We start from the raw sequence: 14,451 nt of genomic DNA, 5'->3' as shown, positions 1-14,451 counted from the left end.
GAGCTGAGAGTAAACAAGCCCAGCACAGAAACAGAAGGCCTAATGCGGTCTAATGAGAGAAAAACGACTTTGGAAAGCCGAAGACTGCAGCCGAAGGCAGAGAACATCCGTCTAGCCCAACCTCCTTCTCCTCCTCTGCTCCTCTGCTCTCCATGTCTCCACCACTCTCTCCATATGTCTCTCTCCATCTCACTCTCCTTCCTGTTTGTCCTTGTCTTTTTTGTATCAAAGCATTAAAGGGTTGAGGAAAAGAGGAGAGAGAGCCAGGGAGCAAGCAAAGGAAGACAAGAGAACAGCAAAAACCACTAACCCCAGGCCTCATCTCTCTCTCTCTCTCTCTCTCTCTCTCTCTCTCTCTCTCTCTCCCTGTTGGCAGTCCTGGATGGAAGATGTTCAGACTCACTTAAGTGTCTCACAGCGTGTTATAGAGAGTGATTCACTGTTGTTAGTGTGCTGGCAAACCAACACACCTCTGGACACACACAGTTCCGTAGGACAATTGAGGATTGTAAGGATAATCTGGATGGAACTATTCAGCAGGAGAATTGCCAAAATTCTCCACAAGCGAACAGCAACCTAAATCCAGCACATGTGTAAACCAACGTTTCCCTAGTACATACGCAACACAAATCCCTTTCTAAAAGCTGGGAGTAGGACATGTTTCTGTGCTTTAATGACACTGGTTGCCATTATTAAATGCACAGCAGAGGCTGGAGGAGATACATGAGGGGGATGAAATCACTCTGTGAGGAGAGTTAATCTCACAGAAACAGCAGCGATGGTGAAGAAGGCCCCACTGAGGTTACGAGGCGAGAGCTTCAGGGCAAAATGCCAGATTGTGATTTCACTAACATCCAGACTGAGGAAATTAAATAAGATACACCTGATGGCTACAGCTTGTCATGCCATTTTTATTGAACTGAGCTTCTTTTCATAACTCAGACAGGAAAGGAATCTAACTGCAACATTTTAGTCACCCAAAACCCATAAACAAATGTAATATTCTGTGCCACAGCGAACTGAGAGACAGGAGACAGTTATGTAACATGTGAGCGCGACGAATGGGGCGGCGGAGCTCGGTGGCATCTTAGGACTCCTCATTCCTTATACAATCACACAGTTACTGCTGAGTCATACAATTACTGAGTGTCATTACCACACCACTGCAAGTCAGTACTGCAAACCAGCCCCTAAATTCATCCACCTAGAAGAAGCACTACCATACCTCTCCACCTGACCTGTGAATCAGAAAACATGACAGCTGATTGGACAGGTATACAGGAGACCAGCAGACACTTATGAAGTTGACATGTGTCTTGTATGGCAGGGAAACCACAGTAGGAAATTACTTAACATGAGTGTCTTGAGGATTTTAATTTGTTTTAAGAAAAACGGACCCTCACACAAGCAAGCAAATCACTGGGGCAAGAGGCTTCCTTCCTTCTATCTCATACTTTATTTTGGAGAGACAGAACAGAGGGAACTAATATCACTGTGGGCTTTGGGGGGGGGGGGTCAGGAGTTGAGCCAATGCACGTTGCACATTTCAAAAGCATCTGGCATCACTGATCCCCTTTTATCGGTAGCAGCCAGTGATGAGACACACAAATCACATTTATAGCTTCAATACATAAATGTTATCCACATAAATATTTACATACGCCATAGCCAAGATTGAAATCTGTAGGGGGAAAAAAAAAGAGGATTTTCATAAAAGAGAAATGGTGGGATTCCTTTAGTTTAAGCCATCAGAATTGAGCCACTGCAATAAACCCAGGCTTCAACTGATGATGTTAAGCAGGGTTATCCCCCATTTCAGCTAACCGGCTGGGCATGCGCCTGGGGAAAGCAAACGAATGAACACCGTACATCAGTGCAGACAGCAAAGGCACTGAAACCCCTTACATGTAGCGCACCAGACAGCAGTCCCAGTACCCTCACACCACCACCAAACACGACCCCTCAATGAGAAAAAAACAGCACTCTGGTATGCAACGCTTCAAAGCATTCAAATATTGCGTACTGATTAATATTTAAATATGTCCCATTTAAATTTGTCTATGACCATGCTTGCTGTGTATATTTCATCTCACTCTTGAATTTCTGTGAACCAGAACCAGATGAATTGCAATGCGTTTGTATTGCTACAGTTTGTGACTGCAATATAAACACTGTGTTGAACACTTAATATAGCACTTAACGGCCTGCGTTGTTTGGGCCAAAATGTTTCTAGATCACACTGTGCTTTGGCAAAACACCCACTGAACACTCATTATTGTCATTTGGTTGGTCATATCTCAGGGCTCACAATGCAAAAGAATGCCATGATTTGTTAGGTGTTTATTGTATGGCAGAGTCAACTACATGAAGTTAGATGCAGTATTGCAGTCTTATGTGATACTGGAATTGCAGAGGGCAATTAACAAATGGTACACAGCACATATAATAATTTAATAATAGCAAAAAAGTATTTCATCGTTCATTTTAATGATCTATTTACCAACCTGCACCTTCTAATAGCACCTTCTCAAGTATTTTAATAAAGAGCCTCAATGTCAATGAGTTTATTTTAGCCCTGACTGATGCTGGGCACTGTGTACAGCTGAGAGAGAAGATCTGACTATTTTAAAAGTGTAACTTTAATTTGCAATGCTGTCCTGTGGCTCTCAGCCATAAAATGCTCATCAGAGCTGTTGCTCATGAGCGGCTGGTTGCTGAGGTATTTCTCCCTCCAGTCTGATTTTTCTGCTTGGGGAGTCTGGGCCTGTTGCCGTAGTAACAGAGCTGAGCGTGAGGGGCATGATTTTTTTTTTTTTTACATGAGACTCAGGACTCACTCTCATAAAAATACACATGCAGCAACAGCAGGAGGTGTGTGTGTGTGTGTGTGTGTGTGTGTGTGTGTGTGTGTGTGTGTGTGTTTAATTTGAGTACTATCGAACCATATCAGATCTTTCAGTGAAAGAACTTTTATAAACATATCCTTCATCATAACATGTAAAAAATTATTTGAGCAATCATTATAAACATGTAATTAGATAAGGTGGCACTGGTAGTAAATGTCCCTTTTTCCTGGCTGTTGCAGTTGGAATTCAGCCTCAGATTTAGGGTTTGGGCTAAAATGCATCATTAGTGGAGATTCTGCACTGAAAATCTATTTTCGTCTTGAAGTGTTCTGTAATCCTACACCAAACCGCACACTCCACATTTTAGTGCTTTTCCTGCTCCCAGCACACCTGACTCTACTCATAAGCTAATGACCAGTCACTTCATGAGTTTAAAATGGCTGCGTTAGAGCAGGGAATATACTGTGCTGTTGGGGGACACCAGAATGGGGCCTGGCAACACTACCCTATATATACATGTGATGCTTCTCAAATCTGTAAAGTCTGTAATGGAGTATAGACCCACACTATTCACCACACACATGACTTCCTCTTTCCTATTCTTGCGGCACAGAGCCACAAAGCTCAGCATGACACTCAACCGTATTCGGCCAGACTGGCACGTTAAACAGAATACGGCAGTGCTACTATTCATCCCATCCATAGTCTGGCCATTTGTCTGGTCTTTTTTGTTTTTTGCACAATGTTCTCCCAAATTGTGGGGGTGCCACAAGCAATATAATCACATTGGTCGGTTGGTTGGTCACTCGCCACTTTCCCCTTCCACTGGCAACTGTAGACCAATCAAAAAACGGCAGGCAAAGTCAAACGAAAGGACAGGTGAAAGATCCATTAGTAGTTAATGGAATAGAATTGTTTTGGCTTTTTAAAAAGGTGACAACCCTTTCCCAGTGCTGTTGTTATTTATCCCAACTGCAGTGCTGTTACATATCCCAACCATAGTGTGACTGTTACTTGTCTCACTCATATTGTTATTGCTACTAATCTCAACCACAGAGATATTGCTGCATATCCCAACTATTGCTACTTAAACAAATTGTAGAGCTTCTAATACTTATCCCAATCGTAGAGCTTCTAATACTTATCCCAATTGTCGTGCTATTGCTATTTATCCCAACCCTGCTCATAAGCATCCACACGCAGACTAGCAATGGCAGACTTGTCTTGGGCAGAAATAACCACTCAGGTGGCGATGTGCCAGCATAACGATATGCCTCTACTGTGATGCGTATTTGACACAGATCTGGTCGAGACTCGCTGCGTCCAAAGCCACCAGCTGAGCTAACAAATGGGCTTTGCACAGAGCCGGCTGCCACGCTGCTGAAGGGAACTAAAGTGATGCAGCTTCCTGCCTTTCTCATTAGCATACCATGAGAGGAGGGGCAGAGGCAGACAGTGGAGAGGCCAGAGGAGTACATGCATATGCATATTCATCAAGACATCACCAATCAGAGACCCATAATGTACTCACAGACATTTCGACCGTGTGTGCGGTCTGAGCTGACCAATCACTGATGTTCCTAAGGTCTGAGTGACCACACAGGTGTTCACACAGCCAATCTCCAGTGGGCTGAGCAATCTCTTCTGATGCCACTATGTTCAGGAGTGTCTTCTAATGCCAGTGTGTTCAATAAACTCTGTTAATGGTTACACTGAAAAGAAGGAGGAATGAGGTTCTACTGAACATATTAGACCATTTTAACTTAGAGTTGTTGATGGTAAACAAGTCTACAAGGCTCTTAAGAGAAGGGCGAGTCAGGCAGGACAGAAAGGGTCCCACGCAAGTGTGTAAGCGATAGTTCTTTATTAACACAATGAGTAGACAACTGGACAAACTAACAAATTAGCAAATAAACAAAACATATGCTAACAGAACCTCAGTAGGTGAGACGAACAAAATTGAAAGTGAATAAACCGCAAACACAAGCAGATTAACAATAGAAAAACTCATGAGGTGAATGACAGGGGAGAAAGACCGACATCGGGAGATACAAAACACAGGGCTTTAATACGTGGGGCAGCTTAACAAGGGATGACTAAACAGGTGAAAGTAATTAAGGACAGGGAACTAAACAAGGAGGTGGAATCAGGGAAAAACGAAAGCAAAGAATCACATGGAAACACGTCGCCACGGGAACCGCAATCCACAATTTGATTTAGGAATGCAATAATTTTTTTTTTCAGTGTAATAAAGTTTGTGATAAAATAATCTTGACACATTCTTTATAACTGAAATGTCCGACCGATCACACAGCTGCCATAAGTTATCAACCTGCCATAGGCAAAGTATGAGGACGGCCGTGCGAGTGGTTCTGTTCCGGACAGAAGGCCGCCAAGACACAGCCTGTTCCTCTGCCAGGATGAGATTCTCTCAAACAGAATCCATTATTCATGGACCCACCTGTGGGTGGGGTCTTCTATGGTGTATTCCTATTAAAGAGATCCTGCCTTATATGCCTATGAAAGGGAAGTCATGCAGGTGCTGGAGGTTGACCGTCAGTGGTAGCTCAGTGGTTAAGGTGCTTGACTTGTAATTGGAAAGTTGCGGGTTCAAGCCCCACCACTGAGTTGCCATTGTTGGGCCCCTCAGCAAGACCCTTAATGCTCAAGTCATAGTCGTAAGTGGCTTTGGATAAAAGCATTGGCTAAATTTAGTAATTTCAGTCACGGTCAATAACATTGGAGTGGAATTTGTTAGGTTTTTTTTAAATATTCATACTTTTGACTTAATGTTTTTCAAATTTGGGAGACCTTGAGTTTTTTAATCCACCACAGTTAAAAAAGGATTGATCTGATTACATCTTTCTAACAACTACATACTTCGAGAGTTCATAAGCTGCGCATATTTTCAGTATATATGAATACAATATAAATCACCAAATAAGTACATTTTCCTTTCCATAATTATAATGAAATAAGCATAGATGTTCAGACTGGCAGTCAGAGTGTGGAACAGAAGTTCTGTAATTCGTCACTCCATATCACCAGTAGAGATCATGCCTTCAGCTAACAGCATCTGGAGTTCATCCTACTGGATGTCTGGACATTCGAGAACTGGACCTTATGGGGCGCTGGGCTATCAAAGGTCTCGAATCACATCTGCACGTCACTGTGGCATGTCTGGTAACAGAGATAATGGTTGAAGAGTGAGAGCTGGTGGGTGTCGACAAGTTCAGATGGTGCTGGTCTGATCCTCACCAGTAGCCGAAGAGCTGATGTGAATGGCTGCTGGGTTAATGGATGGGTAGAAGTTCCTGTTCACTTGTGGCAAAGGCAAACATTTTGCCACAAAGACCAGAGGCAGTTGAATAAAAGAGGAGAAGAACAGAGAAGATACCATGAAGACAGAATTGAATGTGTGTGTGTGTGTGTGTGTGTGTGTGTGTGTGTGTGGCATTAGCCAGGAGGGAGGAGCTTAAGCTTTCCTCCAAACTTCACTTGTTACATAACTCCATTTATCACAAAAGACACCAATTCAAGGCAGCAACTCCTCCCACTCAAATGCTCTCTTTCTTCTCACTCACACACACACTTGCACTCATACACACCCAAGGACAGAAATAATCCATCTCTCTTACACACACCCGTACATGCACGTACATCTATCAGTGGGTAATTCCAATGAGGATTTTCCCTGTATTGTGCAGAAAAATACCCATCAAAATCTTCATCTGACTTTCCCATGCCTCCGAGCAGCAGGGGACCTCTGGGATGTGTGTGTGTGTGTGTGTGTGTGTGTGGGCCTGTGTGGATCCAGAACCCAAGTAAGACCTTATCCATTATTACAAACACACCCAAGGGATGCTTGAGATGACACACGGGGTAAGCCGCACACTCAGACAAGCATGTTAACACATTAACACATCCACACACACATTCTTATATCTTCCAACTTCAGCATGAAATCAACGTCACCATTAATAAGTAATGCACTAAAAATAGTTCAGTGGAAAGGAGAGAGATAAACACACACACACACACATTTCCTGCCAAGTGAGCTACTCATGCTAGACTAAAGGAGGGTACCCACAAAAACGCAAACAGTACAATACAAAAACACACACACATACCCACAGTGCTAGCACACCCTTACTAGTGCATATTCTGGTGTATTTTGCGATCTTTGGATGAACACGTTCTCCCAGAATTCCTCCATCTCAAAACCAGACGTACACTCTTTCCCTACCTGACTCTTATTTCCTTTTCTCCCCCTCTCTCTCGCTCTCTTTTCCCTTTCTCTTCTCTCTCCCTCTCTTTCACTTTCTCCCTCTTCCTCTACCTCATCTTTCCCTCTCTCCCTCCCATTCTCCCTCTCTCTCGTCATCCACAAGCTCTGCTCACCACCGTGCTCAGCCTCTCCGCAGTCTTTAAAAAGCAAGGAAAAATTTCTACAAACCTCTACACACTTCTGCCCTCAGTTACTCCTCTTTACCCAGCACACTGTGCTGTAAAGGGGTGACCAGTGCTTACCTGATGAATATAATGCTCAGATGAGTGAGGGTGTATTATGAAATATCAGCGCTTGAGAAGTCTGTCAAGTGAATCGGGCGGACGCTAATCAGAGACAATGAGAATGACTCGGTACGCCTTCAGCATTGTAAACACTCTCGTTTTACTGCTTTACTGTTGCTGTTATTACTGCCAGTCAGAAATGCTGTTTTTCTGGCCTTCCTGTATTGACTGTAAATGCACAACCCCCTAAGTGCAGGTGTGTGATGAGCCCACTAATCCCTGACGCGAACCGTCTACAGCAGTTTTACGCTGCTAAAACAGAGTCCGTCATCACATCCTCCGTCTCCGTCCCGTTCGTCTCTGCGTCTTCTCGGACCAAGAACAAGCTGCAGCGACTGGTGTGAAGTGCAGAGAAAACCACTGGCTCTCGGCTTCCCGCCCTCAAAGACCTCTACACAGCCAGAACAAGGAAGATCATGGTGGACCCCGCACACCCTGGGCACGCTTTCTTCCAGTGCTTTCCATCGCAGTGGAGAGCAAGAAAGAGAGAGAGCCCTAAAGGCTCAGACCTGCCACCACATCCAGCTTCTTTCCCCAGACCATCTACCTCCTAAACAAGGACTCTGCTCAAATCCTTCTGATTTAACAACTGTTATGCACTTTAGTGCATGTACTATAATGTAAGCAACCACTGAATACACCATAACAATCCTTCTGAATAAGATTCTTCCTACTAGAGTCAGCGCACATATGCAATTTAATTCACTGCAGTATAAACACTCTATAAAAAATGTTTACATTCACATTTATATGTATATTGCCATTAATTTCTCTTATCTCATGCACACTGTATATATGCACCCCAGTACTTGGCCTTATCTGTACATATCTCACATTGCATATTCTTTACGTGCTGTTGTTTGCATTATGTTTATATATCGCTTATGTACAGTATAGCTTATATATAGTTCTGTATGTACAGGTTACATATACTGTATATGTAGTTTATATTTAGTTTATAAATTGTTTATTTAAAGTTTGTCTTTCTCTTTATCCTACTGTACTTAATCCCGTGTCAACACCTGCACCAAGAGAAATTCCTTGCACATTTTGTACTTGGCGAATAAAAGATTCTGATTCTGATTCTAACCACTGGTCCTAGACCAGCGCCTTAATGAAGATCTGAGATCAGCCCAAGACCTCAGACTCCATGCAGTTCATGACCTGATCCTGGCCCTGTGGTGGTGCAGACGCCGGGGTAGCATTGGGTAAGGCGAGGATCAAGCCACACAGCTGCCATACTGTATAAACCACGCTGGCGTCACTTCAAATTGTCCCCTACAAGGAGTCCAACCATAAACCAGGAAGGGCATCGTTCGCACTGGGGCCAGACGACCCACTTGCAGGCTAAGTGTTTGGGGTGAAGGGGCCGATGAAATGGACGTGGAACGCCCAAACACCCAGATCTGAGAGCCGTGTGGCCCCCCACCCATTTCCAGGCCTCCGCAGGCCTCCATCAGAATGGAAGACTGCCCCTGCAGCTCCTACAAGTTCTACAGCAGCAACCCTACAGAAGATGATCCATTGAAAATGTGGCACACCTTTGCCTCGTACACGAGGACCCTCATGCCGTCCTTGCCGAGGACCCCCCTGAGACGCTCAGCAGAGATCCTGAAGTCGGCCCATCACTCCGCCTGGACGTGACGGCTGGAGTCAAAACCCAGCAATCGTCTCCTCTGACGGCGCACGGCATCGGAAGAGGCGAACACCAGCCATAAAGATTCGTGACCGCCTGCCTCCACGATAACAAGAACCCGTTTGATCTGGTTTGATTAAAGTGGATGTTAGGCTTGTTTTTGATGGGACCGTTAAGTTTGCCCCTTCAGTGTCAGACAACAATATCACACTCAAGGCGACCGTCTAAGGCAACACACCTAACTCCTGCTTAAATCACAGGATCTGTAAACCATTCAGACCTCCACAGACCTCATCCCCCAAGGCACCCTCAGAGTCTGCAGACCGACATGCTTAATTCTGCTTCTCCTTTGGAAGACCCAATTGAGAAAACTGCAGCTCCGTTAAAGCTGTGTGGCTAGTTGGAGTTATCCTAGATCTCATAACATACACTGGGGTCCTCATACACAACAGTGCACACACTGCAGTGCTGCATTTAAGAGTGACCACACACAAATCTTAGGTCTCTCGTTGCTGGTTTGCTGTCACTGAAAAATGGGGCAGAGCAAACCAATAACTCAAAGCTAAAATTCAAAATGGATGTGAAGAAAATCATCTGACCTCAATTACCTACCTCTGACTTGGAGTATTTTCCGATTTATGTTGATCTCTTACTCTAATTTTATATTAAATGTGACCTGTGCACAACCCATTCCTTTTTACTCTTTGTGACAGTTTTATTCTTAGGTCCGTCACCAAGTGTGTTGCAATTTTTATTCTGTGCATCAGTGTTTGGCATGTCTATGACAAGACAGTATTTCTAACCGGAGTGGGTGATGCTGCAAAAACATTTTAAAGACATTTTACTTAAAGACATTTTTTATGATGCCCAGTCATTTTCGGAAGATTGCAAATAAATGGGCAACTGCACAACAGTATTGTGGTATTTTTAAAAAGATACAATCTTTTTCAGTGTTTTGGAAACACTGAAAAAGATTGTAAAACAATGAAAAAGATTGTATCTTTTTAAAAATACCACAATACTCTTGTGCAGTTGCCCATTTATTTGCAATCTTCAAAAAATGACTGGGCATCATAAAAAAGTCTTTAAGTATCATGTTTTTGCATAACATGATACTTAAATATATATATATATAAAAGAAGGAATCAGAAGGAAAGAGCAAAACAAGGGGTAAAAATAAATCAGTAAAAACATGAAAAACGTGGGTATTGTGGGTTAATGTGCAGTCAGATATTTGTTACTATGCTGTTTATATTTGAATGTGTGACAAGACTGTTGTTTGTTTACATTCTCTCTGTAATTGGTTTTTAATTAAATATGTGGTTGATCGGTGTTCTGGAAATACTGACGCTACTCCTGATATGCTAAGAAAAACACATTGTGACAATTTTTCATGATCCTGATAACATATCAGCTATTTATTACGACAGCCTGCGTCCATTGTGTAGTCATTAGAATTTGTTTTGATTGGCTGGATTTTTTTTGTTTAATTGGGACTGGATGCGATTAGTGCTTATGGCCAACCGCACTGGATTCTCGTATGAAGGAGTGTACACCTGTCCCTCACTCACCCTCAAACTGCTTATACCTTACCCTAATCCAGCCTGTATAAAGGCAAAAACTTTGGGTCATTTTTCCTCATATCTGTTATGATATTTATATTCATACTAAATGTTCCCAGTTTATCAGTGCAAGTTTTAATAGTCAAGTATGGACTGAATTTCGCAAAATGGGAAAAAACACTGGATTAATCAGAAAACATTCCCTAGTAGACCGTGCTGTGCAATGTCATTAGTGCTAGGAATAACCAAGCCCAGTCATTTATAACAAAACCTATTAGATATCTACCTCAGGCCATTTAAATGACAGGTCTTCTGACCAATAGGAAATGTAGCAAGGAAAGCTGGTTATTACTTGACAATACCAGTCTGGTTCCAACAGGCTCACTTTGGACAGTGTGAAATATCTCTCTCTCTCTCTCTCTCTCTCTCTCTCTCTCTCTCTCTCTCTCTCTCTCTCTCTCTCTCTTATTCCTCTCTCTCTCTCGGTGTCTGGCTACTATTAGTCTATTATAACAGGCTGCAGTAAGTGTTGTGAAGAAAACTGTGCATTGCCGAATTCTCAGCCAATGTTGATTCAACTCTGCCTGAACTGTAGCTAATGTTAGAGTGGCTCGTCTTAGTGAATCTGTATCCAAAAGCTAGGAACCACAACTGGCCTTGGGTCTAATTTTGTCCAATTTGACTTTGGAACATTGGCCTTGCACCCAATCACTCATGCTCTCTCTCTCATGCATGCTCATGAGTGCAAGCTAATTAACATGATAATGACGCCTTCGTAAGGAGCTCCACGCTGGTATTGCTGGGAAGCGGGGCCATGCGTCCTGCGGCCGTGGCGTATGCAGGAGGCAGGAAGATGCAGCATGCATCGGAAGCAGGTACGAAAGTCGTCCCGTATCATATGGCGGCAAAGGCAAATAACGCGCACCCAACCGGGCGCTCTGGCCGCAGACCCAGATGCATCTTGTACTGTATAGCCATAAAGTCAGACAGGAGAGGCTTTATTGGTGCCCGGGTGCTGGTTAGGTGTTTCTTGGCTGGCTATATGCATGTGTGACTTAAAACGGGGTGGGGGTGGGTGTCTGAGCCATGGGGTAACAGGAGCAGAGTGCTGGGGGGGGGGGGGGCGCAGCCTGCTTCCCCTGTGATTCGCTGCACTATTTCAGGAAGAACCCATTCAGGGCGACACTTGAGAGGGTCATAAACAGACATGACAGAGTATGAAGGGACTTAGTTGGGGGAGGATGGTAAGGTTCTGGCAGGGAGGGCTGGTGTCAGCTGCTCGGGATTGATCACATTTCTCACCGAACATTGCTGACCCTGACTACCTGCACGCACACACACAAGCACAACTCATGCACAGACTGACTATTGTAAATCACAGAAATGCCAGACCAAAGAAGCCTGGTGTCAGAGGTGACGAATAGGCATAAACCATACAGCCCATTGATTCCTGCTGCCCATAATATGTAGCCAGCAGTTAAACATGAGCTAAAGGTATGCCATACTTGACCATCCACTTAAGCTTAAATTAGAAAGATTGTTTGACACATTGTTCAACCATATAGCAGATCTATTAAAGTCCCTCGAGATCGCCCTATCTTGTGTGTTGACATCTTTTGAAATAAATGCCGCGTCCACGTCTTCCTACTCTGTGTGCAAGGGGTCTCGGGAGCATTTGCGTGTACTGAGGTGTGAATGATAGATATGCGAACTCTCAGCACCTGGCGCTCCGCTTCGTCAACGGCCTGCTCAACTCGGAAAAGGAGATGTGTTAAGACGCTTAAAATGGGTGATAGCACGAGTGTTATGGCAAAAGCTCTTACACACAGCACTGAAAGAAGCGCACGCTCTCGGCTTAAAACCCGGAGAGGGAAAGAAGCGTTTTTACGCATATACCCAGCGCGGCATTGGCAACCGCATACTGATCATTAATTATCTCATCTCGCTCCTCGGATGATGGATTGTCGGCAAGACTTAAACAACTTACAAGTTTCACCAACCTGCATTATTACGGATCGATAATAGATCTAAATAGACTGTTGCGGTTTTAATTACAATAAAATAACGACTACTTATATTAGACTGCTGGTATTCCCCCATCAATATCACAATTTCTAAATGAACAATGATAACCCTAATCACATATTTCGGTTACGTTAGCCCGTGGTTGATTATCAGAACGGCCGTGACGCAAATTAGGTGTCATTCTCGCTCGTCAGTGATTTCCGACGCCGATGATGTTCAATTTAGCACGCAGAATGTCTACCATCTAAAACACTGCGGCTCAGTGGGTAAATCACATATCGAGTATCAGTGAGACACCACCAGCCGCCTCAACTGGAGCACATTACGCTGACTAACCAATATCAACCTAGAGGCGCTCTGAATATAAGTCACGTAGCCTACCTGGATTTGTGTACTGAACAATCCCTCGGACAATCTGGCAACCCCCCGCCCCCCCCCAGAAGAGAATTGTTTCTTTGAATGCCTGGAGAATTTCTTCGCGTGTTGGTCGCTGTCCGTTGAGAAATACTCCAGGGCCGCTCTCGCCTTCCTCACGCACACGGATGCCGAGTCCCGTGCCTGCCCAGCTTCCAGCGGATCGATGGAATTGGTGAAATGACGCTTCTTTCCCTTGCTCGCACAGCCGCGCGAGCCCCGCCGTGTCCCCGCGCAGTCTGATGGATGGACCTGTTACCGGTTTGTCAGCGCCCACGACAAGACGCGCGCTCAGATCGAAGCGTCGTTGAAAACCGGAGCTTTGGCGTCCACGCAAACGGCTCTTCCGCGAAGCCGGAGCGACAGCGGCAGCGCTCGCGCCCCCTCCTCCGTCGTCTCACGTTATAGCGCCGGAACGGAGCCGGTGTTTTCGCGCCGAATAGGCCGATTTTCATGTAACGATAAAGCCTCTCAGTTCTATACACCATAACATCACTAACATAATTATGCCATTTTTATCCAATTTTGTAAAGAATAATAAGTCTTTCAAACATCTGAGATTCATCCGCAAAACCACAACAGCGTTTTTCCTCCGTAATGATGTTGCTTCTAATTTTCAGTTCATGTGATTAGTGTAGAATTTCCGCTTGTGGCAGAGATATTGAATATCCGTTCCCCAAACCATCACAGTATCGAATACAGACCATACATGATAAGTTAGAACAGCCTCTGGATTCCTGCTTCTCCCTCCGCCTCCGTTTTCCAAATTTCACCATTAACGCACACCCTCGTTCGGCGCGCGCGCGCGCGCGCACACACACACACACACACACACACACACACACACACACACACACACACACACACACACACACGTACACGCACACGCTTGCCTACGTCATCCCAACCGGGATTGAAACCCAGCACCACAATTCATGAACATGTAATATTAAGATACCGAGAAGGCGCGGGTGAGAAACGAGCGGTCGGATGCGCCATGGCTGCGCTTGGCTGAAATAGCTCGCATTAAAACGCTGTGGCTTGGTTGTTTGATGCTAGGATTCGGTCTGCGGGATTTCCCTGACTTACGTCTTTAATAAGCACCATTAACTGATTTCAAAACGCGCAGATAACCAATCAGTGATTCCGCCATACTGTGCATTATGGGCAATACCGTTAATACATTACATTCAACTAGTTTCATTGTGGCTACAGTCATTTCTATGGCAGTTATTAGATATGTGTAGTCCAAAGTTATTTAAATCTTCTGATATCAAAATCAACCAAACTGAAATCACTACTTTTCTAATCCTAGACAGGAAAAGCCCCTGAGCCCACATGTGAATATGGAACGTTTGCAAGCGTGCCTGACAGTGAGACTGATCAAATCCTCACA

General features: G+C 44.3%; 1 protein-coding gene across 2 annotated transcripts in view; it reads right to left on the bottom strand.

The window, feature by feature from the left end:
- Nucleotides 1-13,741, bottom strand: part of slc8a3 (solute carrier family 8 member 3) — a 58,017-nt gene extending 44,276 nt beyond the window's left edge. The window contains exon 1 of one of the 2 annotated variants that reach the window (XM_035531389.1): nucleotides 13,023-13,741. The gene's annotated coding sequence lies outside the window, so the exon portion shown is untranslated. The remainder of the gene's footprint in view (nucleotides 1-13,022) is intronic. The other variant, XM_027005779.2, reaches the window with a different exon arrangement.
- Nucleotides 13,742-14,451: the final 710 nt, after the last annotated feature.

Source organism: Electrophorus electricus, chromosome 11 (assembly GCF_013358815.1).
Source record: "Electrophorus electricus isolate fEleEle1 chromosome 11, fEleEle1.pri, whole genome shotgun sequence".
NCBI classification, from domain to species: domain Eukaryota; kingdom Metazoa; phylum Chordata; class Actinopteri; order Gymnotiformes; family Gymnotidae; genus Electrophorus; species Electrophorus electricus.
This window is presented reverse-complemented; position numbering and strand designations above follow the sequence as displayed.